The 24,540-nt window shown below is 40.9% G+C and overlaps 2 protein-coding genes across 4 annotated transcripts in view; one reads left to right on the top strand and one right to left on the bottom strand.

Annotated features, from left to right (window-relative positions):
* Nucleotides 1-24,540, top strand: part of AMELX (amelogenin X-linked) — a 677,225-nt gene that overhangs the window by 624,586 nt on the left and 28,099 nt on the right. Inside the window, exon 2 of the mRNA XM_066578000.1 lies at nucleotides 3,110-3,193. The gene's annotated coding sequence lies outside the window, so the exon portion shown is untranslated. The remainder of the gene's footprint in view (nucleotides 1-3,109; nucleotides 3,194-24,540) is intronic.
* The window catches only part of ARHGAP6 (Rho GTPase activating protein 6), a 522,685-nt gene that overhangs the window by 103,413 nt on the left and 394,732 nt on the right, over nucleotides 1-24,540 (bottom strand). The window contains exon 1 of one of the 3 annotated variants that reach the window (XM_066577991.1): nucleotides 4,886-5,283. The exons of the other annotated variants lie outside the window; for them this stretch is intronic. The gene's annotated coding sequence lies outside the window, so the exon portion shown is untranslated. Of the gene's footprint in view, nucleotides 1-4,885; nucleotides 5,284-24,540 lie in introns of those variants that run through there. 3 annotated transcript variants of the gene reach the window in all.

Genomic DNA, 24,540 nt, shown 5'->3' on the forward strand with positions numbered 1-24,540 from the left:
GCTAATAAGCTCCTAATGGGCATTAGTACCCATTAGCAGCTTATGCAAAATGATCACTCAAACTGTCAGTCATCCTATCTTTTAAACAAATTTTGAGTGTGTAAATGGGACTTTACTTTTGTGTGGAAAGCATTGCTATCCTGCCTTACCTAGGCCTTCAGATATTCAATACAGTCGTCATCTGTCATTAGCTTCCCTTCGACTAATGATAATGAGATTACTTTTTTCACCTTGTCATTGACTGCAAAGTACATTACAGAAATCACAAAATATCAATGTACTGTGTGCGCTCACGTGACTAGTATCAAAACTGGAATATTTTTGTAATAGTCATAAAAAAACCATAGTTTTGAATTTATTTATTGTATGTTTAAAAATTGTATTGTCTATAGATCATGTTGTTGGGAATTTTTGCTTCAGTTTGACATGAAATACGGAAGTCTTTTTCTAGTTCATCAGTGTCAAAAAAGAAAATTTTAGTGCACTCTGACTCAATGCTGTTACACAATAAATTATGAAAAAATTCCAGTGGAGTGTATACTCTTCATAGGCACTGTACATCATAAATTACTTTAAGGAGCTCCCTTCATCTTCAGGAGTAACTTATTTTTGGGGAAACAAAAGTTTCAGGCAAAAATGTGACCTTTCCAAATAATTTCTCCCTTTTGGTCTACTTCCTCATTAAAATTTGCACAAAATCTATTGTGTGCGGACAGCTTTACAGAAAGTTATAACTGTCCAGCTTCCTTGTAACATTTAGTTTGTAAAGTAAGAATCTGCAGATGATCAGTAAAATGAAGGGGCACTGTTAAGGTTCCTACATTTTTGGCTTTTCACGACAGTTCTATTTCCTAACTGTTTGAACAGTAAAATTAAGACCTCCAGTAAACCTTGCGTTTAAAGAGTAGAGGCAAAAAATGGAGGCATAGGGCTCCTGCACACTTGTGTTTTTCTTGCACATTCTTTTCACGCGCTATCGCTGCATTTTTTTCACGCGATTGTCAATGGGACTTTCTAATGTTACAAATGCATCACAAGTTTGTGCTTTGCAATTTTTGTGCGATGGGTTTTTAACATTAGAAAGTCCCATTGACAATCGCGGGGAAAAAAACGCAGCTATCGCGTGAAAAAAAACGAGCAAGAAAAACACAAGTGTGCAGGAGCCCATATACAATTTTCACACAATATAAACTTTGAAGAAACTAAGTCCCGAGCCTTATATTCTTGAAAATGGAAAGACTTAATTGTAGGCACAGTAAAGAAAAAGGATTACATATAGTGTTGGGGCAGTGGGGAAGTTTAGTGTAAGTGAAAGGATATATTATGAAAAGGAATGAAGAATGGCAATGAGAGGTCGATAAAGGAAAGAGACTGACATTTGAAAATAATGGTACATGGGGAAAGGATGGAGTAATGAGAACACAACGACTTTGAACCCGGCTGTGCATGGCAGACCCTCGGCACCTTGATTGTTTAACAAGTGGAGGAATAACATCACATAAACAGCATCATTAGCACATACTGCAGTTAGAAAAGAGGCGGCATGCCACTGCTAAAACTATGGGAGTAGCTATAAAGAGCAACAGGAAGAGTACCAGCTGCTGGCTAATTAATTGGGTAAGTAAGTGGATACGAAAGGTGCAGCTAACAGACCAGCTGCTCTACCTGAGGTCACAGAAGGTTGCTCTGTGGGTGTCCCACAAAATTACCTTGTAAGGCCAATTTCACACAACCAAGAAACTCACATGAGATATTTGTGTGTTGCGGGATGCACAAATCTCACATGACTATGAACCCCATTATTTTGAACGGAGTCATATGCATGAGTCATCAGCTATAAAATTGCTGCATGTCCTATCTTTGCATGTTCCTCGGAATCACCCATTGTACAACACATCGCACATGAGTGCGATGCAAGGTTTCCCATAAAAAGCAATAGGAAATACAACCACAGAGAAGTGACGGGAGGGATTTTTCCCTGAAAAACGCCTTGCATCACCGTGAAAATGCATGTTGGCGACTGGAACATCGGGCCGAAAAACTCGGCCCAATATCACACTCACCCATGTGTTGGTAGCTTAAGTTGTTGAAATCTATTCTTCTTAGCCGGTAGGGAGAATCCCACCAGTTGTCAGAGAGGGACAATTCCGTGTAGTGAGTGCCGGACAGGCAAGGTTTTGTTTTGTTCCTCTACATCCATGTTTTATTTTAAAATACAGCCGTGCTAAATAAAAGTCTGACCAAGTATTAGTTGAAATATATTCCTGGCTGCTTAATGCATATTTTAGAAAACATACGTGTCCTTTGACCTCAGCAAAGGCCATCCTAAGCTAATCCTGCCACAATGCTGTAGAAACCAAGCTGCGCTGTTCTTCTTATATTGCATGAAATCTAAAAGAAAAAACACCCGATTACCAGGGCTGTGCCTGTGTAAGTACAAGGTGAGTCTAACACCAGTGGGCCCTCCAGATCATATATTTAGCATGAGACACCAGCACAAGCAGGTGCTAGTTTTTTCTTCCCTTTTAGACTCCATTTAAACTAAGGGGAATAGAGCAGCTTAGTTTTTAGGGCATGCTATATTTTTTTTCTAGCTGATATATGCTCTATAACTGCTGGTTATGTGATATTTATTCCCTTACTTACTTGGTGAAACTACAATCACAGTTTTTCCATGTGTTGGCTTTCTACAGAAGTATTTCTAGAAACTTTTTCTAGAACACCTTCATTAAAAGGAAAAAATGCGCAAAAGTGATAATTGTGGAGGATAGATCACTTTAAGACCAGGTTTACCCGGGTAGTTTTGATGTTCTTTTGTTTGCTTTTTTTCAAAGTTAAGTGTGGCGAAAAACATCAAAAACAGCATCAAACAGCCCAATGTGACCTTGGTCTAAGAGCGTCTACAAGTTAATAAAGTAAAAATGCAGGGTATGTAGTGCAGGGTATATACAGGACTTGTGGAATATACTGGATGCAACAATACACAGTAACCTAATATATACCGTATGAATGTTTTCTCTGTGTCACAGATTCTCAATGGGTGTGACTGTCACTGGAACTTCCAGTGAGAATTTCCCACAATAAACAACTTGTCTATCTTGCGGATCAGATATAGAAACCCCTCTGGGAACCGTGGCGTCCATGCTACATTCCAAAAGACCACAGCACACTGCAAAGGAGATTTTGGAATAGGGTGAGATTATTTATTCTTAAGGGTGGATTCACAGTGTTCATTAATATTTTTCACAAGTTTTTTGTTGGTATTTTTAACAGCATTTTTATGTCAAAAACACTGAGGCCAAAAGTTGCTATAACCTATAACAAATTCTTGGAGATTATTGAACAGTCTACACACGCAGCAGTTTAGTTTTTGGTATTGTTTTCCCCCAAATTGATGCAAATTCTGGGTGTTGCTTTTTTTCTGACATTTTTCCCATTGGTTTCTCTATTGCATTTTTACAAAAACATTAAAAAATGCATGTTTTAAATGTTACAAAATAAAAAATGCCACAAATAAAAAGAAAAACACTGTGAAAAAGGGCTGTAACACATGGTATGCTTTACAGCATTTAACAATTTTGAAAAAATTGCATGGAAGAGGCCCAAGACATACAAAAGATCTTGCTGCAGAGCATTTCACTTCAGCTGCATGTGTTAGGCAGATCTGCAGATACAGCTGCCAATGATTCAGCCCTGCACGATTCCCTTGAATAGTACGCAGTACAATATAAAAGGGTCATATCATATGCAAAAAAATTAAATATAAAAGCACAAACATTGGGCAATAATGAACTCGGTTGTTTTCTCAGCTTTAGCCTTATACTGGATTCCGAGGAGCAAGTCACTTCCCATTGCTGTAAGTGGAGTGAGCTGACAGACGTTTAATGCAGTCTGTACCAATGAGCTCAGTAAACTGTTTACCAGACCACTAGTCTCCAGTGCATTTAATTATAATAGTTTGAAAGCAAGTTAAATTACGGCATGCAGTTTAATTACACTGTCTTCTTGAATGTTACAGTTTTATCCCATCAATGCTCTCAGGATGCACTAGTATACATTGTGCCAGAGTTTTTAATTAATGTTTTATGCAATCTCATGGAGAATATGGGACATTATAGCAAGCACTGAAAAGGCTCTGCTTAAAAATCAGCTGCCTCTTACTGTATTATGCTTTCACTAACTTCTCTTTAAGCAAAAGTGTTTAAGTTACGTTTACTAAGAAGTCACTAAAAAGGGCAGATGCTTTGCTGAATCAGCATATCTACCCTACATGGCTAGGGCCAGTTGTATGGGGTAACAAACTGTGCTATTGCCTATGGTCTCCATCTAGTAAGTGGCCCCCTGAGGACTAGACCACTTGATTTCACAACTGACCTCTTAACTGTCCTACATCATCAAGTAATGTAAAATCAACCCGTTCCCTGCTTGAAACCTAGGGGGCCCTTGAGGAATAAACCCCTGGAAGCAACCTTAATTTACTGAGAAGCAGTGGAGAACCTTGATCAAAGGCTAATAAATTCACCAGTGAACCTAGAAGCAACTTTAATTTACTGGCCCTTTCATTGCCTTAAACTACCAGGGAATGTACTTCGAACAGCAAATTTGCTTTCACTACCCTAGAGCAACAGAGACACTGAAATTATATGAAAAACTATCTAAAATGGAGAGCAGGAATGGGGGGCTACTTGTTACCCAGAATCTCATTTTGCATCCATCTATCTAATGTATAGATGCCAACACACCCTTTCACAATTGCAATAAACCCCAGCTATCAAAATGCTCATTAAAGGAGTGCTAAGTTTGATAAATGTATCCCACCGACATGTTCATGCAGTGCAGTCATCATATTAGGCAAGAATAAGATAGAGAAATGATTCTTCCTTACCAATCAACTAAACATGTTTGCTTCTTTCCTTTGAAATGCTGTCAAAATTGAAAGGGGGTTCAACTTAAATATCAAAAAAATATACATATCTAAAGTCTTCATTCCCATTATGCCACATTTGAGGAGTAAAAAATGCCCATCTGGAGTTACAAATCCCAGGATACTGTCTTGTTTTCTTTCCGTGAAGCAATAGTCACTATTAGAAAAGTTGCAGATTTACTGTTCACTTTATCTTCGTCTGTTCAGATATCCTTATTGGAACCAGAAGATCGAAACTTTACTTCTTTTAAAGGATTCTTCCTCTCTTCTATAAAAATAAACACCGATCTCTAAAACACTAATATGCGGATTTTAAGGAAAAACTGCAGAAATTGGAGAGACACCCGTACATGGGACTCTGTGCTTCTTAGCTGGACTGGAACTGTACAAACTTTCCTTATTAGGAATGGACTAAAGAATGTTGGAAGGCTCAGGGATCATCCCTTTTATTTTGGTAAAGAACATTTAACGTTTCTTTTACCTTTAACTAGTTACATCCAGAAAAGCAGCTTCATAAATTATATTCTGTGCAAACTATTCCCATATAAACAATGTGAGACAACCATAGTGCAGAACAGAGGGGAGTCAGAAGGGTAAAGTTGTCAGTAAAGTCTTAGAATCTCCATCTGGGGTCCCCAGATTATCAAAAACACAATTGCGTTGGGTAAAAGAACACAGCAAGGTGGCCTGACATTTCAGAACCAACGGTATCCTGGTGCATGTGTGGTTAAAAATACACTGGATTGGACATTGTAAAATAGAATTCTTTAAGGGAATTTTTTTTTTACAGAGATTGTCATATATTCTACAATCCAAAAACATACTCACAGGTTAATGGGCTTCCTGTGAAATGGGCCCTATTGCGTAAGGAAATAAGATTGTGAGGAAACACTTGGGGACAGGCACAAGTGTGAACAGTGACAATCTTTGTATAGTAGTCAAAACAAAACTTCGGCGCTTCCGTGGATTCCAGCATAAAAACAGCGTTTTATTTGAATATTAATTAAGATTAATTAAAAACATCTTCCAAATTTATGCTTACATGTTTCGAGCAAAGCTTATTCATAATGTATAGCTATTCATATAATGCTATGAATAAGAACTTTGTTCGAAACATGTAAGCATGAATTTGGAAGAGGATTACTACCTCATGATATTTAAATAAAACGCAGGTATCCACGGAGTTTTGCTTTTACTGCTATTAATAAAGTGTCCCTACAACTGGCCATGCACCCCGTAAGGCCTATACCCATGTGGTGAGCTGGCATCTGGAATTGCAATCTCTGTATAGTGCTGCAGAATTTTTTGCCACTATGTAAGCCAAGGGAAATATGTTCATTGTACTCAAATAATAAGGATCTTTTTCTACTTATCCATTAGGTTTATACCTGTCCTCTTCTGTTTACTAGTAGCCTAGCGGGTTTAGACAAGGGCTACATGGTAACTTTGCAACACAAGCCATGCTGCCAAAGATCGCAGTGCAGCCCTGAAACCTTGCAATCTAACAGAAGTCAATGCAGTTACATTGTAGCTCTCAAGATATTGCGATCCACAAATTGCAAGAACTCCAAAAACGATGAATTTCTTTAGATCTGTGTATTGTGGCAACATGCAAAACTTCTATTGGATTGCAAAGTTTTAGGGCTACACTGCAATCTTTAGCTGCATGATCTATACTGCAGTCAAAGTCACCATGTACCTCAGTCATATACTGGAACAAGTGATATAGTTTGTAACTGTAGAGTTTAGTTTGTATACATTGTTAAAGAGGCTGTTCAGGATAAGAAGATACTTTTTTCCCAAAAAACAGTGCAAGATCTGTCCATGAGCTGTCTGAAGTTGTACTTCATCCCTGTTCACTTGAATAGGGATGGTCTATATCTATCCAAAAACAGCCCACAGATAGAAGTGGCACTGTTTCTAGAAAAAAAGACCTTCTTTGCTAATCTTGGACGATCCCCTTAAGATGACCAGTCAGTAAGCTAATTGTCAGATGTAGATGATTCAGTTGGTAATTTCCATCTTGATCCACCAATTAACTTGAACAATCAGCTTGGATGGATGTGAGAGCTAAGTCACTAAGGTAACAAACAACTGATGCTTATATGATAGCCAGTGTGATAACTAGCAAAAGTGTAAATCACTATATTTACCTAAAATGTTTGTGCTGAAAAATCCATCTGAAGTGCTGGCCATTAAATGAAAGGATAGGGGATGACGTAGGGGGAAACCCAAAGCAGAGACTTAGACAAATGCGCCTGTTGTTAATAAAAAAGTGATTGTTTGCTATAGCTACTGGAATCATATCTGCACTGTTCAGTACTTTTCTAGAGTGTCCTACATGATGAGTGTATGTCTTTCTATGTGTTACAGACAGTTGGGCAGCAGAATCTGTAGCCTTCTCTGTGCACAGTGTAGAGGACACAGCCTAACGGCAGGCTTTTCCCACCAGCTCAAAGAGAACTAAAAAATTAGACATACGGTCTATTTTTAATTTGGTGTTAAAAGGATTATGAATAGAGATGAGCGAACGTGCTCGTTTAGGACAATTACTCGATCGAGCATCGCTTTTTTTCGAATAACTGCCTGCTCGGGCTCCGGGGGGCGGCAGGGGGTAGCAGGGGGGAACAAGGGGGAGCTCTCTCTCTCTTCCCCCCCCACCCCCGCTCACCCCCGGTGCCCCCCGAATCTTTTCGCCCGATTAGGCAGTTACTCGAAAAAAGCATGTTCGCTCATCTCTAATTATGAAATGTTGTATCTTAATTAGTGTTGTATTCCTATTTTTTTTTACTCAATTTATAGTAAAAGTTAAGTATGATTGCTGGTTTGGAAATTGCTGCCAATCATCTAATGTATATTTCCAGTATTAGAGTCCTCACAGCTGGTGGATTGTCATTATTGCCTAGCAGTGGTTATTACAAGAGCTGGCTTTCATATTTCATTGTGGTGGATTGTGCCACTGAAAATGATGATTTTTATCAATCAAGATAAATGATAATCACTAGTTTTATAATTTACTGTTGATATTTTCCTGTAGGTCAGAAACACTATCTTTTCTCCTTAGGGAAAACAACTATAATACTATAAACTAAGTAAGGAGACTCACATGGCCATGCACGCTCCTCTGGGTAATATGCCATCTCCCTTATTTGCGTCTTTTCCTGTATTCACACTGATCAATTATTATTATGATCAGTACCTCAGCTATGTCTATGTATACACTCATGCAGGAAAGGCTGTCAATCATGGAATATCACTACCGGAGGTGGACTGGGATTAAAAACAGCTCTGGTGCACAAATGTCACCAGCCAACATACTATATAATTCCCCTTCCCATATTATGTAAAACAGTGGCACACAATGCATGCTGTGACAAATTTTACTTTATTCTGAGCTAAAAGTATCATTGAGTGTTATCTTTTGGGTAAAATCAATAGATCAGGACTTCTCAAACTTTTTCTACTCAGGACTTACAGCCTGTGTAAAGCGTCCTGAATCTGGCCAGTGTAAGGGCTGTTGGGAGGTACTGGCAGAGGTGAGATTCAAATAGTAACTAGGTCTATACTTGACTGATTAAAATATGCGTGAAAGGTGCCTGAGATGTAGTGCACTGCAGAAAATTATCCCTAAACTACCAGTCACATAAAACAACTACAATACTCCAAATTAATATTAAAGTGGTTGTCCCGCGCCGAAACGTTTTTTTTTTTTTTTCAATAGCCCCCCCCGTTCGGCACGAGACAAACCCGATGCAGGGGTTTAAAAAAAAACCCGGATAGTACTTACCCGAATCCCCGCGCTGCGGCGACTTCTTCCTTACCTTGCGAAGATGGCCGCCGGGATCTTCACCCACGGTGGACCGCAGGTCTTCTCCCATGGTGCACCGTGGGCTCTGTGCGTTCCATTGCCGATTCCAGACTCCTGATTGGCTGGAATCGGCACACGTGACGGGGCGGAGCTATGAGGACCAGCTCTCCGGCACGAGCGGCCCCATTCACCAGGGAGAAGACCGGACTGCGCAAGCGCGTCTAATCGGGCGATTAGACGCTGAAATTAGACGGCACCATGGAGACGAGGACGCTAGCAACGGAACAGGTAAGTGAATAACTTCTGTATGGCTCATAATTAATGCACAATGTACATTACAAAGTGCATTAATATGGCCATACAGAAGTGTATAGACCCACTTGCTTTCGCGGGACAACCCCTTTAATGTAATTATTAATACGAGAACACAGTTAATTACATAAACACAGCACCAGAACCAACATCATAGTCTAAATACGGCACCAGACCAAACTCATGGCAGAATTACAGCACCAAAACCAAGCTCAGTACAGAAACAAAGAACCATGACCAAGCTTGGTACATAAATAGGCATTCGAATCAAGCTCATAGCATAAATGCTGCACCTAAACCAAACACATAAGATAAACACAACACCAGAACTAAACTTATTACATAAATACAGCATCAAATCCAAGCTCATACATAAATACAGCATCAGAACCAAGCTCATTCATAAAGAAAGCATCAGAACCAGGCTCATACAATAAATACAGCACTAGATGCAAGCACATACATAAATTCTGCATCAGAACAAATCTGAGTACATAAGTACAGTACTAGAACCAAGTTCAGTACATAGTACAACACCAAACCGAGCCTAGTACATAAATACAGCACCAGAAGTAAGCTGCATACATATATACAGCACCAGAACTAAGATCAGGAAAGGGTAAAGTTGTAAAGTCGAGTTAGCAGCTGCAGATTGGACTGCATTTTCAAAGTAATAGGTTCCCTTTAACATGAAATATCTAAAAAATAATCCTATTTTCCTGGCTGCTGACCATTGATTCCAAACACAGAGCATAGCTAACCAGTTTTATTGCATTTTATGATTAACTAGATCTAGCATAGCAACTGGTTGAGAACAGTGCAATCGATATGTGTTCTACGCAGTTAGCCTAGCAAAGTACAGTTTGTTAATTATAAGAATGAGTGCTTCTTGTTTATATAGTCAACATTTCAAAAATCTAAACATGACATAGAAAAGTTATTTATAGTCCACTAAATGCTTAAAATCAGGAAAACCCCATAATGCAGCATTTGGAGTAACTTTAAGAGGTACACTAAAACGAGGTTTATCTCCAGAAGTAAGTTCATATAGTTTATCAATGGTTAGGACATGATCGAACTTTTTACTTACCATGCTTCTCTGCAGGACAAATGTGTAGTACATATCACATATTAATATATATTGCACAGTTTGAGCACTGGTCATGGCTTACAAATAATCATTTTTGTCCTAATTAACGTGTTTGATTCTGTGTCTCTTACCCTAGTTTGCCAGATTGTGATACCTATAAAAATGGCATACATATTAACCATTGATCCATCCTAAATCTAAGACACTTTGAATGGCCTCGGAATTGTCTGCATTGGAGAGAACCATTAACTATATGCTTAAGGAGTACAGGCAATATCCACACATTTGGTAAGATTGAAATATTCAAATACTTTGCTACGTTAGCTAAACTTACAAGAAAAATCGAATATAACTTAACCCTTTGCAATCCAATTTTGGATTCAGGGTTTCCTAGGGGGTTCTCTCATTCTGCCATTATACAACGGCCCCATCTGCTGGCTAGAGCCAGTACTGCGGTATGGGACATGCTGAAGAGGCCCCCCGACAACAGAGCGGCCAGTAATGTACAGTAAGAATACCCTGCCGGACGTCTTCCGACATCGGAGCTGTACAGCTTTTTAATCAGAATGTCTTTAGACATCAGACAGTAGATTGGAAAGGGTTAATTTGTCTAATTCCTGAAACTTGATATGCAACTGCGTTATTTTACAAGGGAGACTCTAACTAGATATGTTTATTGATGCATTCTATTAAATTGGTGGTGCAGCAGAACTGTTGTTATGGATCACTCCAGTTTTGAAAATGGTTTTATTTGTTTCTTCCTTATAACCCTTCACCTTCTCTTTTTACCTTTTGTATTTACTTTCTCTGAAAAATATATTAAAAAAAGAATATGATAAAAAATAAGCTAAAATTTTAAATATTATATTTAAAGGGCCACTCTTTTGAAGAAATAAAAAAAAATCACCAGAGTGGCCCTTTAAGGAATCACATAAATTACTGTTTATAGCAGCCTGTGCTCTGCTGCTAAGGAGCTACTATGGCTTTTGTAAAACAGCCATTTTCTTCTCATAGGTCTGTAGGGTTAATAAAAAAAATTCATACACCCTTGCAGGTTGGTTTTACTATTCTTTTGAGGTTAAAGAAAGCAAATGAAAAGTGTATATTATGCACTTATCTAGTATGTAATCCTTGAAAGGAACCCGTCACCGCCCTACAGCACCATAAACTCAGTTATGGTGCTGTTAGGGGTGCTGTATTTTTTTATACTCTCTCTGGTTCCCGCGGTGTCCTCCTCTGAAGATTGTGTGGTGCACAGAAATATGACTCTTTTCAGTTTGCCATGCATGCGCTCTCCCATACAAGTCCCATCGAGACCCTCACCCGTCCTGAGAACAGGTGTCCCAAACGTTCCTGCATGAATGGAGTGGCCGGTGACCATGCGCGCTACATTTCCATTCATTTCAATGTGATTACAAGAGATGGCTGAGTTCAAGTGCTTGACCATCTTCATGCTGGGATCCCCTTCTTGGGATCGGTGAGAGTCCCAGTGGTTGCAAACCCACTGATCAAAGAATTATCCCTTATCCTATGAATGGGGAATAACTTTCTACGTTGGCAAGTAAGGGCTCAGTCACACGGGCGCATCGGCACCTGTACACCGGCGCCGATGCGCCCGTGTGACTGAGGCCTTAGTCAGACGGGCGTTTTTTCGCGCGATTTGCGGATCGCATGACGGATGCGCATCCGCAAATCGCGTGACCGGTGCGCGCAAGTTGCCCGCAAATCGCCCGAAAATCTGCTCCTAGCCGCGTTTCATTAGAAACGGGCCGGAGCTGTCCAGTGCATTGCATTCAATGGAGACGGCAATAGAGCCGCCTCCATTTAAAGCAATGCGCTGCGGGCGAGCCCGGGATGAATTGTCGGTAAGGGCTTAAATATATAAGCCCTTCCCTGCAATTCATCCTAAAATGTGTTAAAATAAAAAAAATTGTATACTCACCTTCTCCCGGCAGCCGGAGCTCCGTGCGGCCGTCCTGCAGTGGGTGTCAAGGGGGTGTGAGTCAGACCTGCCCCCTGATTGGCTCAGCGCTGAGCCAATCAGAGGCATGCCTCACTCACACCCATTCATGAATTCATGAATGAATGTGAGTCTGACCTGCCCCTGATTGGCTCAGCGCTGAGAGGCAGCAGTCACTCACCCATTCATGAATTCATGAATGGGTGTGTGAGTGAAACCAGCCTCTGATTGGTCAGGGCTGTGACCAATCAGAGGCAGATCATTCAGCAGGCGGGGATTTTAAAGCCCCGCCGGCTGAATAGTGCCGAGAAGCAGTTCAGGAGAACTGACAGCGGCCGCGGCTGGACTCCGGCTGCAGCGGAAAGGTGAGTATACAATTTTTTTTTATTTTAACACATTTTAGGATGAATTGCAGGGAAGGCCTTATATATTTAACCCCTTCCCGACAATTCACCCCGCGCACGCCGACAGCCCATTGCTTTCAATGGAGCGGCTGTATTGCCGGCTCCATTGAATTCAATGGGCAAACATCGTTCTTCTCTGCCACAGCTGTTGCAGCTGTGGCAGAGAAGAATGATTTGTCTACTATATGTTCTCAATGGGGTCGGCGCTGCTGCCGCCGGCCCCATTGAGCGCATATAGAGAAGAGAACAGGAATCGCAGATCGCAGATAGGTGCGATCTGCGATTTCTGTTCTATAATTTATCGGACGAGTGCATAAAAAGCGCTCATGTGTCCGATACCATTGCAAAGCAATGGTTTTATAAAATCGCCGGACGCATGCGCAAATCGCGGCTAAAAACGCCCGTCTGACTAAGGCCTGAGCCGTTACTGCAGAAAGAAGACGGCCGTCTCTCTGCAGCGCTGATGAAAGAACACATGACCGGCAATGAAGCCGGTCACATGTTCTTTCCTCCGGCGCTGCAGAGAGACGTCCGTCTTCAGGTACGGCCATCTGCTGATGCGCCCGTGTGACTGAGCCCTAAGGGTGTGTTCACACAAAGCTGATTTGGTGCAAAATTTGGGGCGAATCTGCAGCAGATTTCACCCTTTCTACAGGATTCAAATTAAAGGGGTGAAATTTGCTGCAAATCTGCATTAAAATTTGCGACAAAATGCACAGCAAATTATCTAAAATGCATACCTTATCTGCGGACCATTATTATAAATTGTGAAAAAAATAAATCCCAAGAAGTCCAGTAGTAAGACGTAACCCACGAGGATAAGGAATACTGCACGTGAACATTTCCAGCACAAGGAAAGGTCTGTAATATTTCTTTCTTAATGACAAGGGTACAAGTCAGCTGCCAAATAATAATATAGTACTCATATCTGTTCCTGTGGAGCTTTCCGTCAACTTCCTCTAAAAGCGGTTTCAAATAAATAGAGAGGGAATAAAGGCAATGGCTGTTTTCGTTTGGAAGTCTCATTCTTCAGGGATTTTAAGTCATTAATTCTGCTGCCGGATTAGCACTTTTCAAGATTAAAACAGGAGCACATTTCAGTAATGTCAAGAAGGTTTATAATTATAGAGCTAAGCGAACTTGACATAAGAAGCTGTCCATGCCGCAGCGAAATCCAACTCAGCCCACCTTTTGAGTTCCTTATAATGACTCCTATAGTCTCCTTGGGTTACTCCATGACTATGAATCAGATGGGAATCACTTAGCAAATAACAATCTACAGGAAAAAGGTGCAGATTTTTAGTGTTTCATCACAAACATTTTTATAAACTAGGTAAATTATATCCATCCTTACATGTTGTGTGGAGTGACAGCCAGCAATGAAAAGTCCAACTCATGCTGCCGGCTTGTGCTCCATGTAGTCATGACATCAGTTTTAGGCTACATGCGGACAAGCGAGAATCTCATACAAATTTTGTACATTGCGAGACGCAAAAAACTCATGCAGATATGAACTCTATTCTTTTGAGCGATTTTTTTTTCAATTGCAGCAATGCCACGAGGTTAAAAATCACTGCATTCGCTATATTTTGGCGTTCACCCCGGAAGTCCTTGCTTAGTGTTTTCAATGGGAACTTTAAAGACATCACACAGCACTTGCATTCTGTGTGATGTGCATGGGAGTGTATTGTGAGGTTTGAATTAAAAGTGCATCACATAAATGTCAAGTCTCTCGGGCCGATGTTGTAATCCCCATAATATCTTATTTGTTATTAAGTTGGGAGGGGTATCATCTCTCCATAAGGAGAGCACCTAGAAGGTGAGTGAGGAGACTAATAAGGCCATGCAAGCTCCTCTGAGAAATATATGCAAATAAGGAAGATGGATCAATACCTCTGCAGCGCCACCTATTAAATATAAATGACTGCAGCATGTGTCTACCTCAGGCCCCTCACTATAATGAATAGTATAATGACAGAGTCAGGTAATCAACGCAACGTGAAGGAGCTTTTTTATGCTTGCAGAACACGAGAATCTATTCTGCCATTAAATGCAGCATAGATAGCAAATATCATGAGAGACAAATTTCTTTGCATATTAAAAAAAGACGAACACTTTTGCTTGTTCTACCTTGAATGTTTCATCTGAATTGCAAATTAGACGACATGGTTGTATTTATATGATTGTAAAAGATGTTTTAAGATGTCGATTTTATTCCTATCTCAAAAGTTTTTCATCACGACTCGTTCTGAACTCAGTATCTGAGTACAAGGGAAATTCAGAGGATAATATGGTTGTCTAGAGTTGTACATTATGAATAATGTGGTATATACAAGTTCTGATGTAGATACCCTAATAAAAGGGAATACACTGACCTACATGCCTACTGCACAGTCAATTTTAGTCTTTTCTATTTTTTACAAGTACATTGAACACATTGGATAAATCACATATCTTGGTCTAAATGATATTTGCCTGGCTAAAGGCCCCTGTTACACACAAAGATGATCACTCCAAAGATGCCTTTTAAGCGATCATTTTGCATAAAATACTAATTGGTACTAATGCGTGTCAGCCGCCGGGAACTTTTTTCAGAGAACAGCTGGTGGTCTGTTCTCTAAATACATTCCTTTTGTTCTGCTGCAGGGCTGACAGCTGAGACAATGTTATCAGTGCTCCCAGCGGAGAACACAGCATAAAGTCCCTGCTATCAACTCTTCTGCCGAACTATGGATTTTATGCCAAACATAAAATCATCGTTCGTCAGAAAAGTGAAAGATGGGCACATTTACAAGCAATGATTATGGTTCAAAACATGGCTTTTGAGCGAATTTTGAGTGATAACCATTGTGTGTAAAAGGGCCTTTAGACAGTTTACTTTATAATAAAATATAAATGATAGCTTTCATGTTCTTCATCAGATAACCATTACAATGCCTCAACTTGTTGTCTGGGGATGTCACAGTACACAAGTACAATTTTACCTTCCAGCATAGTCTTCAGACATGCCTGTCATTTCTGTCACTGAAGGAATCTGGTTGTGTTTGTTTCTTATTTTGTTACAAAATCAAAAATGAAAGAATTCATTGTGTATTTCTATGTGTTCTCTAACTGCACATAGTAAAAGCATAATGTGGTCACACAGAAGCAGACTACTGACCGGCATTTGTGAGAAACCAATACAGATAATTTGGGATTTCTTGTACATTTACCTGGCAAAGTCAGGTATTGTATGTAGCATTCCTCTTGGTGCTACATAATGTTGCGCCTCCAGAGACACAAAGACCATTGTGTCTCCTTTTCCCTACCAATGCACACCTCAATTTAACAGTTTTTTGTGCAGTTCACAGACTTGGAAATTTGTGCACATTGTGCACGTAATAGTTGATAGCTCCACTACACATTTTTCCTACCCCAGCATATATGTCAGCCTAAAACCGCCTGCAAACAAAGGGGTTGGATTGCGTATGCGGGAGCCCGCAGTGGGATCTGTCTCTAAGCACAATCGGTGACCCAACATACCTTCTTCTTCTGTATTGTGGATGACCACCGATGCTGACTGTGGTCATGCGCAGTACTGATTTTTTTTAATAAGTTTGTTTTTCCCACGCCGTCACTAGGTGATGACGTGGGTACCCGCAGCCTATCCACAATGTCAATTGAAGATAGGCTGAGGGTCGGATGGCTTCCATTGATCTTAATGGAAGCCGTCCATGCGGATTCCACACAAAAGTAGGGCATACTGCGATAATTCCTCCGCTCTTGGAAATCGCAATTTGTTTACGTGAGTGTAAAGGAAAAAGCGAGTTTACATAAAGTGTTTTGAATGGTATTTGCTGTGGATCCTCCATGTGGACGGCCGCCATGGATTCCAGAGCAAAAATCCATTTGTGTTCAGCCAGCCTTATATTTATTACCTTTTTCTGCATTGCTAACACTGGGGAACAAAAAAATAATTTTTCATGGTGCCTGGAATATTAGACCTTATTCTGGGTACTTTTGAGCTGCTGAATCCGAAAATACTACCAATTTCGTTCTAGGAGCTCTAGTTTTTGAGATATTCCTGATGTCATTATCTATTTTTGTTATATTTATTTTCCCGCCAGCATTTGCTCACTATTAATACATATGATATATATTGTCACCACTGCACATCAAACTTGGGTTAATGAAATAATGTGTAAAGACATTGAAGCGACATGGAATATGTTTCGGCTACAAATGTAGAACATTTCCTGCGATGAGCATGGAAAAGCTAAAAGCAGGTAAATTCGCCTGACCACAAATCCAGGAACTCATTAAAGACCAGCGTTTCTAGGATTCAGTGGATAACTTTGATGCACGTGCGTGGTCTATGGTTTGTATGGTTGTAAAGCATTTCCTTGGGAACTATAAGGCCGCAAACTATAGTGAACCTGTGGAGAATATGTGCACTTCTGTTTGTGAACACTTAGTTGTAACATGACCATCAAATTGTAGGACCTGCAGTCATTTTGGATCGAATTCCAGATTGTCTAAGTGATGGAGGTGATGAACAGGGGTAACAATTTTACCAGGAAATAAAGACCATGGAAAAACAGAACTGTGGGTGATGGGATATGATGGCGGACTACTGGTGAAACATCCAGCGTGAATGTCCAGGAACCTCTCATCGCAGGAAGTCATGAAAATGTAGTTTCATCGACACGTCTCAATGAAGAAAGTTTTGTTTTATTTGTGTTCTAGGCTTCTTGGGGTTTATCTTTGTACCTTCAGCTTTTGATTGGCTGTCATTACATGTATAATACAATATGTGTACATGTATATATTTATATGAACATATGTCATGTCTTGATAAACAGATCTGATGGAGTAACACTAATGTTATTTTCAGAATCTATGACCCCAAAATACCCCCAAAAAGTATTAACACCTCAGTCACCAAAAATTGTGTTGCCCAGTGTAATAACTGGAAAGTCCTCCCTAAGGTCCTATTCTAGTTGAATTTAATCACATAATCTAGAATGACATGAAAGGCTTCTACCACAATTGCTATCCTGTAAGGTATCTTTGTAAAGTAACATGCAGTTAAATGCAGTGACCGACAATGTTTACCTGCTGTCACTTTTCTCTGTATTATTATGCCCCGCAGTAATATGTAGTGACAGCGGCGTCTCCTCACTCTGCTGGGGTGAGCGTCCTTAGTTGCTGGGTAGCAGTCAGTTGACTAATGTTCACTAGCAACTGGGATGTTTTTACTGGGATTGGTCATAGTCTGAGGATGCGCTCGGAGTGCCACTAGAAGACCAGTGCTCATCTGACTGTCCTCTGTGCTGTTCTTTGACATCTGTCTGGGATGATTTAGTAAATCCTGCACTGAGCAGGGGGTTGGACCTGATAACCCTGGAGGTCCCTTCCAACTCTACCATTCTATGATTCTATTCCTTCGACCAAGCTTCATCATATGAATCATGTTTTGTTTTAAGATATATGTGCTGATGAATGGTGTCATTTGTGGTAAGTGCAGGGTCCATCCTTAACTAACAGCACACAAACGGGTATCCCCCAAAAGTTTCTAAAGTGCAACTCACAAACAGCTATCTGATTGCAGTCTTACTGGGGAAGCTATAACTGTCAAACCTAAAGAGAAGCATTGAATTAGAGATTTATTAATATATTCGAGTCTTTGTGTATATGTACGGTATGTGATTATACACCTTTACAGTTTTATTCTTAAGCCTTGGATTTAAAAAATGTTGGTTTTAGGTTCAAAATTCTGTACTGACTATTATTATTGAGTTCAATGTGTACTTACTACTTAACAGTTTACTAAAAGTATAAAAAAAATTATGTGGAGTGATCAACCTGGGTTTTCAGTAAGAAGCATTTCTATGAACACATACTGCACTAGCTCATGTCATTTGTGGTCCCCTCCAAGTATACATAGCACAGCCAACAATACAGAACCAGTGTAAACCCTTTATACAGAGCCCAGACCAGTTCTCACCTGTATACATTGTATATAGCTATATATATTGATTTATGTTCGTGTGCAGGAAAAAGTGATTTTCCATTGCATGCTATGGACGGTATTTGCTGCAGAACCCAGGGGTGGATGCCCCCTCCGGATTCCGTAATGCAAATATGCCTGCGTATGCAGTCGGCCTTACTCCCCGGTCTATAGAGGGCACAGTGCCACCAACTTAGTGCATGACGCAGAGCACATGAGGCTGGTTGTAGAGAAGTGAAGAGAAAATAAGGAGACATCAGCAGTTCCTTCAGTGGTCACAACTTTTTTTTCTACAATTTTCATAGTGGGGTAGTATGATCATTTTGGGGATCAGTGTAAGTGAAAACATAACTTGAGGTGGAAAACCACAACCTAAACCAATAAAGGAACAAGTCAGCTAGTGAACGTGTGTCATGTGTATAATAAGTAAGGGATTTTTAAAAATGACATAGACCTAAAAATATGGGAATGCCATTAAACTGATGAGGCCTTTCCAAACATTAAAGGGGTTGTCCCGCGATGACAAGTTAAGTTAAACACTTCTGTATGGCCATATACATGCACTTTGTAATATACATCGTGCATGAAATATGTGCCATACAGAAGTTATATACTCACCTTCCCTGCGCTGGCGTCCCCGTCTCCATGGGGCCGTCTAATTTCAGCGTCCAATCGCCTGATTAGACACGCTTGTGCAGAAGGGTCTTCTCCCTTCTGGTCGGTCCGGGCACGAGCGGTGTTCTGGCTCCGCCCCCTTCTACGTGTCATGTCGTAGCTCCGCCCCATCACGTGTGCCGATTCCAGCCAATCAGGAGGCTGGAATCAGCAATGGACCGCACAGAGCCCACGGTGCACCATGGGAGAAGACCCGCGGTGCATCGTGGGTGAAGATCCCGGCGACCATCTTGGAGGAAAAGAAGGAAGAAGTTGCAGAGAGGGGATTCGGGTAAGTAAAATTTTTTTTTTTTATTTCAACACATCCCTTGGGTTTGTCCTGCGCTGAACGGGGGGCCTATGCAAAAAAAAAACGTTTTGGCGCGGGACAACCCCTTTAACACCTGGGCTTAATTTGCCCCCCCCTTCCTGAGCTATATGTCATGCTACCTGGACACTTCACACCCAGCAACCTTTTCTGTGATTTCCTAATCATCACCTCTCACCTTTCATCTTATGCCCAATCCCTAGCCTTATACCCCTAGTTTATCATCATGTAAATGCTGTGCCTTCCTCCCATTTGTCATCCTGCCTGTTGTGAATGTAAATTAGTCACATTGTCTCTGTTCTGTTGTGCATAAATGTTTCCTCGGTTATAATCTGATTTCAACCTGATGAAGGGCATTAAAAAGCCTTGAAAGGTTGCATATATAATTTATCTGGTTGGCCAATAAAGGCATCACCTCTATGATACTTCTGTCTTTCCTATTACAAGAGTATTTAACATCATTGATATTTTTCTGGCTAACAGGAAACCACAATATTTTTGCTCTATATGTCTATATTAAGAAGGCATCCAATTACTTCATCACATTCATATATAAGGAAATGCCAATACAATACACACATTAAAGCTTCATGTCCACTAGGAAATTCGGGCCCGAGCGGATTCTCCATGCAGAATCTCGCAGCGGGTCCCTCCTTTCCCGCGGACATGAGGCCTGAAAATTGAATTAACTCACCTGCCTGGACACTGCAGGTTCCTGTCCGTCACGGCCAGATATTCTTTGCTTCTGCCCGGCGGATGTGCTCGGCACGCCGGCAGCGTGCCACGCGCATGCGCCGTGCACTCCTTTTTTTTTTTAACTCCTGCTGTTCTGCGCCGTAGAGCAGAAATTCAGCTGCGGGTGTACCACGGATCCGGACGGCTTCCATAGGCTTCAATAGAAGCCTGTGGGAGCCATCCGCACGGGAGACCCGCACTAAAATGGAGCATGCTGCGGGTGTTTTCCCGCACACGCGATCCGCGCGGCAGGGAAAATTAACATTCGCAGGTATTTACTTACCTGCGGGTGTCCAATGCATCCCTACGGGCACGGATCACGGGTGCGGGACACCCGCACGGATTTCCTGAATAGATTTATCCAGTGGACATGAGGCCTAAATGTTGTATTGCTCTGTGCTGCAGTATATCACAAGTTCTGTATTCGAGCGGTATGGCTATTGTTGAATAAGATATTGTCTTAACTGTGGACACATTGGAGGAAATTTACTAAGCCTGGCATTTCCTGGATGGGGCCCAGGACAGTTTCCCTGGGCGCATTGGCATGCTGAATGCATGAAGAGGCACACACCTCTTCATGTATTCAGCTCATCCCCAGCAGCATTGTGCACCTAGACAGAAATGTATGTCAGGTCCAACCTCTTGTACATTTCTGGTATAATATATGCCAGTTTCTGGTGTAAATTATACATAAATCTGTTGCTGTGATACAACTGCGCCTCCTCCTGGCAAGCCCCACCCACCTTTTTTAAATAGTGGAAGGGCCTGCACAGAAGGAAGAAAAGTTGCAAATTTTTGAACAAATGCATGTTTGTGCAAAAGTTTGCGACTTTTTTACGCTAGAGACACTCGGCCTTACCGGAACTCTTGTTGGCTCTTGTCATCTACTTTATTATGTCATTTATGCTTTATTATGTGTCTGATCGGGGTTATTTAGTGATATTTAATGACTGCTAAACTACGGAAAATATTTAAAATCTATTTACAAACACTTGGGACATAGTTTCCAATCACATTATTGCTGCAGAGACCACAAGAATATCTGGGGAATTTAGTTCACACAGCATAATTATCTCCAAATATAAATTGAACCGCAGACAGCAGAAGAATTGTTACTGCTATGTGATGCTTAAATAGAACTGTTGTGTTTCCCAAGACTTGTATACTTGACAATAAAATAGGAATTTCTAAATATGCTCCTTCTTCCGAAATATACATTTTTATATCCAATTCTTAAATATGTGATACTTTCAATGATCTAAATGAGGTCCTTCATACCCCTTACATTTGCTGGAGAGCATGTTAATATTGTTTGCAGCAATCCATTGTCAGGCAGATAGATGTGCATCCGCCTTGCCACACACCAATTTCGCTTTGGGCTTTCATTGGAGACAGAACCTGAGATACCCTAGTTTTAACCCTTCCCAGTGGGATATGGTCTTTTCTACGATCCCCAAGCCATTACTCGTACAGACAGTCTCAGTTGTGTGTCTGCTGATGCTACACTGGGCCGAGGTGCAGTACCTGATGGTGTTAACTGAACAGAGATGGTATAACTAGCAGTGGTCAGGGTTGGCAGCACAACTTCAGTAGTGATATCAGGGGGAAGGTCAGGGCAAGCAAAAGGCAAATAACAAAGTCCTATAAGGTAGCCAAGGTCAAGAGTAGACAAGTCAGGATAGTGAGGAAGACAGGTAGAGGTCAGAACCAGAGAACAACACTTGCATTGATGTATAATTGATGTGAGAAAAAGAAGAAGTTGATGGATATGTGTATTTCGCAAGTTAAGTCACGTGCAACTAACGTTTATAATGCCCCAAATTATGAGTAGTAAAGAAATTGGTTCTTATAAGAAGTTATTTCCTTCTTATAATAAATATATCTCAGAATTATTAAGTATGCAAACTCACAAAACTGTACTATACCACCGTTAGGGCCAGACAATTCATCCAATTAATTTGATTAATTCGTCATTCCAATGTCCAGTGATTCAGGTTTTAACAAGAATAGCGATACCGATTTTAGCCCCACCTCTGCAAGGGTTCTCAGGAGCGTCAAAGTACTACAGTTAGGGCCAGAAATATTTGGACAGTAACACAATTTTCGCGAGTTGGGCTCTGCATGCCACCGCATTGGATTTGAAATGAAGCCTCTACAACAGAATTCAAGTGCAGATTGTAACGTTTAATTTAAAGGGTTGAACAAAAATATCTGATAGAAAATGTAGGAATTGTACACATTTCTTTACAAACACTCCACATTTTAGGAGCTCAAAAGTAATTGGACAAATAAACATAACCCAAACAAAATATTTTTTTTTCAGTATTTTGTTGCGAATCCTTTGGAGGCAATCACTGCCTTAAGTCTGGAACCCATGGACATCACCAAACGCTGGGTTTCCTCCTTCTTAATGCTTTGCCAGGCCTTTACAGCCACAGCCTTCAGGTCTTGCTTGTTTGTGGGTCTTTCCGTCTGAAGTCTGGATTTGAGCAAGTGAAATGCATGCTCAATTGGGTTAAGATCTGGTGATTGACTTGGCCATTGCAGAATGTTCCACTTTTTTGCACTCATGAACTCCTGGGTAGCTTTGGCTGTATGCTTGGGGTCATTGTCCATCTGTACTGTGAAGCGCCGTCCAATCAACTTTGCAGCATTTGGCTGAATCTGGGCTGAAAGTATATCCCGGTACACTTCAGAATTCATCCGGCTACTCTTGTCTGCTGTTATGTCATCAATAAACACAAGTGACCCAGTGCCATTGAAAGCCATGCATGCCCATGCCATCACGTTGTCTCCACCATGTTTTACAGAGGATGTGGTGTGCCTTGGATCATGTGCCGTTCCCTTTCTTCTCCTAACTTTTTTCTTCCCATCATTCTGGTACAGGTTGATCTTTGTCTCATCTGTCCATAGAATACTTTTCCAGAACTGGGCTGGCTTCTTGAGGTGTTTTTCGGCAAATTTAACTCTGGCCTGTCTATTTTTGGAATTGATGAATGGTTTCAATCTAGATGTGAACCCTTTGTATTTACTTTCATGGAGTCTTCTCTTTACTGTTGACTTAGAGACAGATACATCTACTTCCCTGAGAGTGTTCTGGACTTCAGTTGATGTTGTGAACGGGTTCTTCTTCACCAAAGAAAGTATGCGGCGATCATCCACCACCGTTGTCTTCCGTGGATGCCCAGGCCTTTTTGAGTTCCCAAGCTTACCAGTGAATTCCTTTTTTCTCAGAATGTACCCGACTGTAGATTTTGCTACTCCAAGCATGTCTGCTATCTCTCTGATGGATTTTTTCTTTTTTTTCAGCCTCAGGATGTTCTGCTTCACCTCAATTGAGAGTTCCTTTGACTGCATGTTGTCTGGTCACAGCAACAGCTTCCAAATCCAAAACCACACACCTGGAATCAACCCCAGACCTTTTAACTACTTAATTGATTACAGGTTAACGAGGGAGACGCCTTCTGAGTTAATTGCAGCCCTTAGAGTCCATTGTCCAATTACTTTTGGTCCCTTGAAAAAGAGGAGGCTATGCATTACAGAGCTATGATTCCTAAACCCTTTCTCCGATTTGGATGTGGAAACTCTCATATTGCAGCTGGGAGTGTGCACTTTCAGCCCATATTATATATATAATTGTATTTCTGAACATGTTTTTGTAAACAGCTAAAATAACAAAACTTGTGTCACTGTCCAAATATTTCTGGCCCTAACTGTATGTGACAGCCTAAGATACTCAGCAGCCGATTTGCAACAGACTTGCACTTTTTCCTACCTTCCTGCCCAATCATATGACTGATTCCAAGCCACTCCCTCTCCAGCTTCCACCCTCCCGCCACTCTTCTGTTTACTCCCCCAACTGTCGGAGGTCCCGACTCTCTTCTCCTCTCCTATCTGCCCTCCCAGATGTATTTGTTCTATAGAAGTAGTGAGCACTGCAGGTAAATGCTCCACTCTGCACATTGGAGTACAGAATAATTATGTAGTTGACTACAGCATTGCATACTACAAATATAAGGGTTACGGACACAACCCTTGTCAAACCGATACCAAAGTGCTGTCCATTTCACTAATGACAGCGAATAGTTTCAAAATTTATTTCCATTCAGGGGATCCATCCCAATGCTGTGTCCGGCAGCTTAGACAGAGCCCCCAGACATAATCACACAACATAGTGAAAAACATATAATCATTATCCGAGCCCTCCTCCTCGCTATTATAGAATTTAAGCATTATACCTCTCGCTCTGTTTTATATAGATTTCAGTGATTTTCAGAACTGTCCCTTTTAAACTGAGGCTGCTCACAAATGGAACCCAAGGCACAATTCTGATAGA

The sequence above is a fragment of the Eleutherodactylus coqui genome, chromosome 1 (assembly GCF_035609145.1).
Source record: "Eleutherodactylus coqui strain aEleCoq1 chromosome 1, aEleCoq1.hap1, whole genome shotgun sequence".
Classification (NCBI taxonomy): Eukaryota; Metazoa; Chordata; class Amphibia; order Anura; family Eleutherodactylidae; genus Eleutherodactylus; species Eleutherodactylus coqui.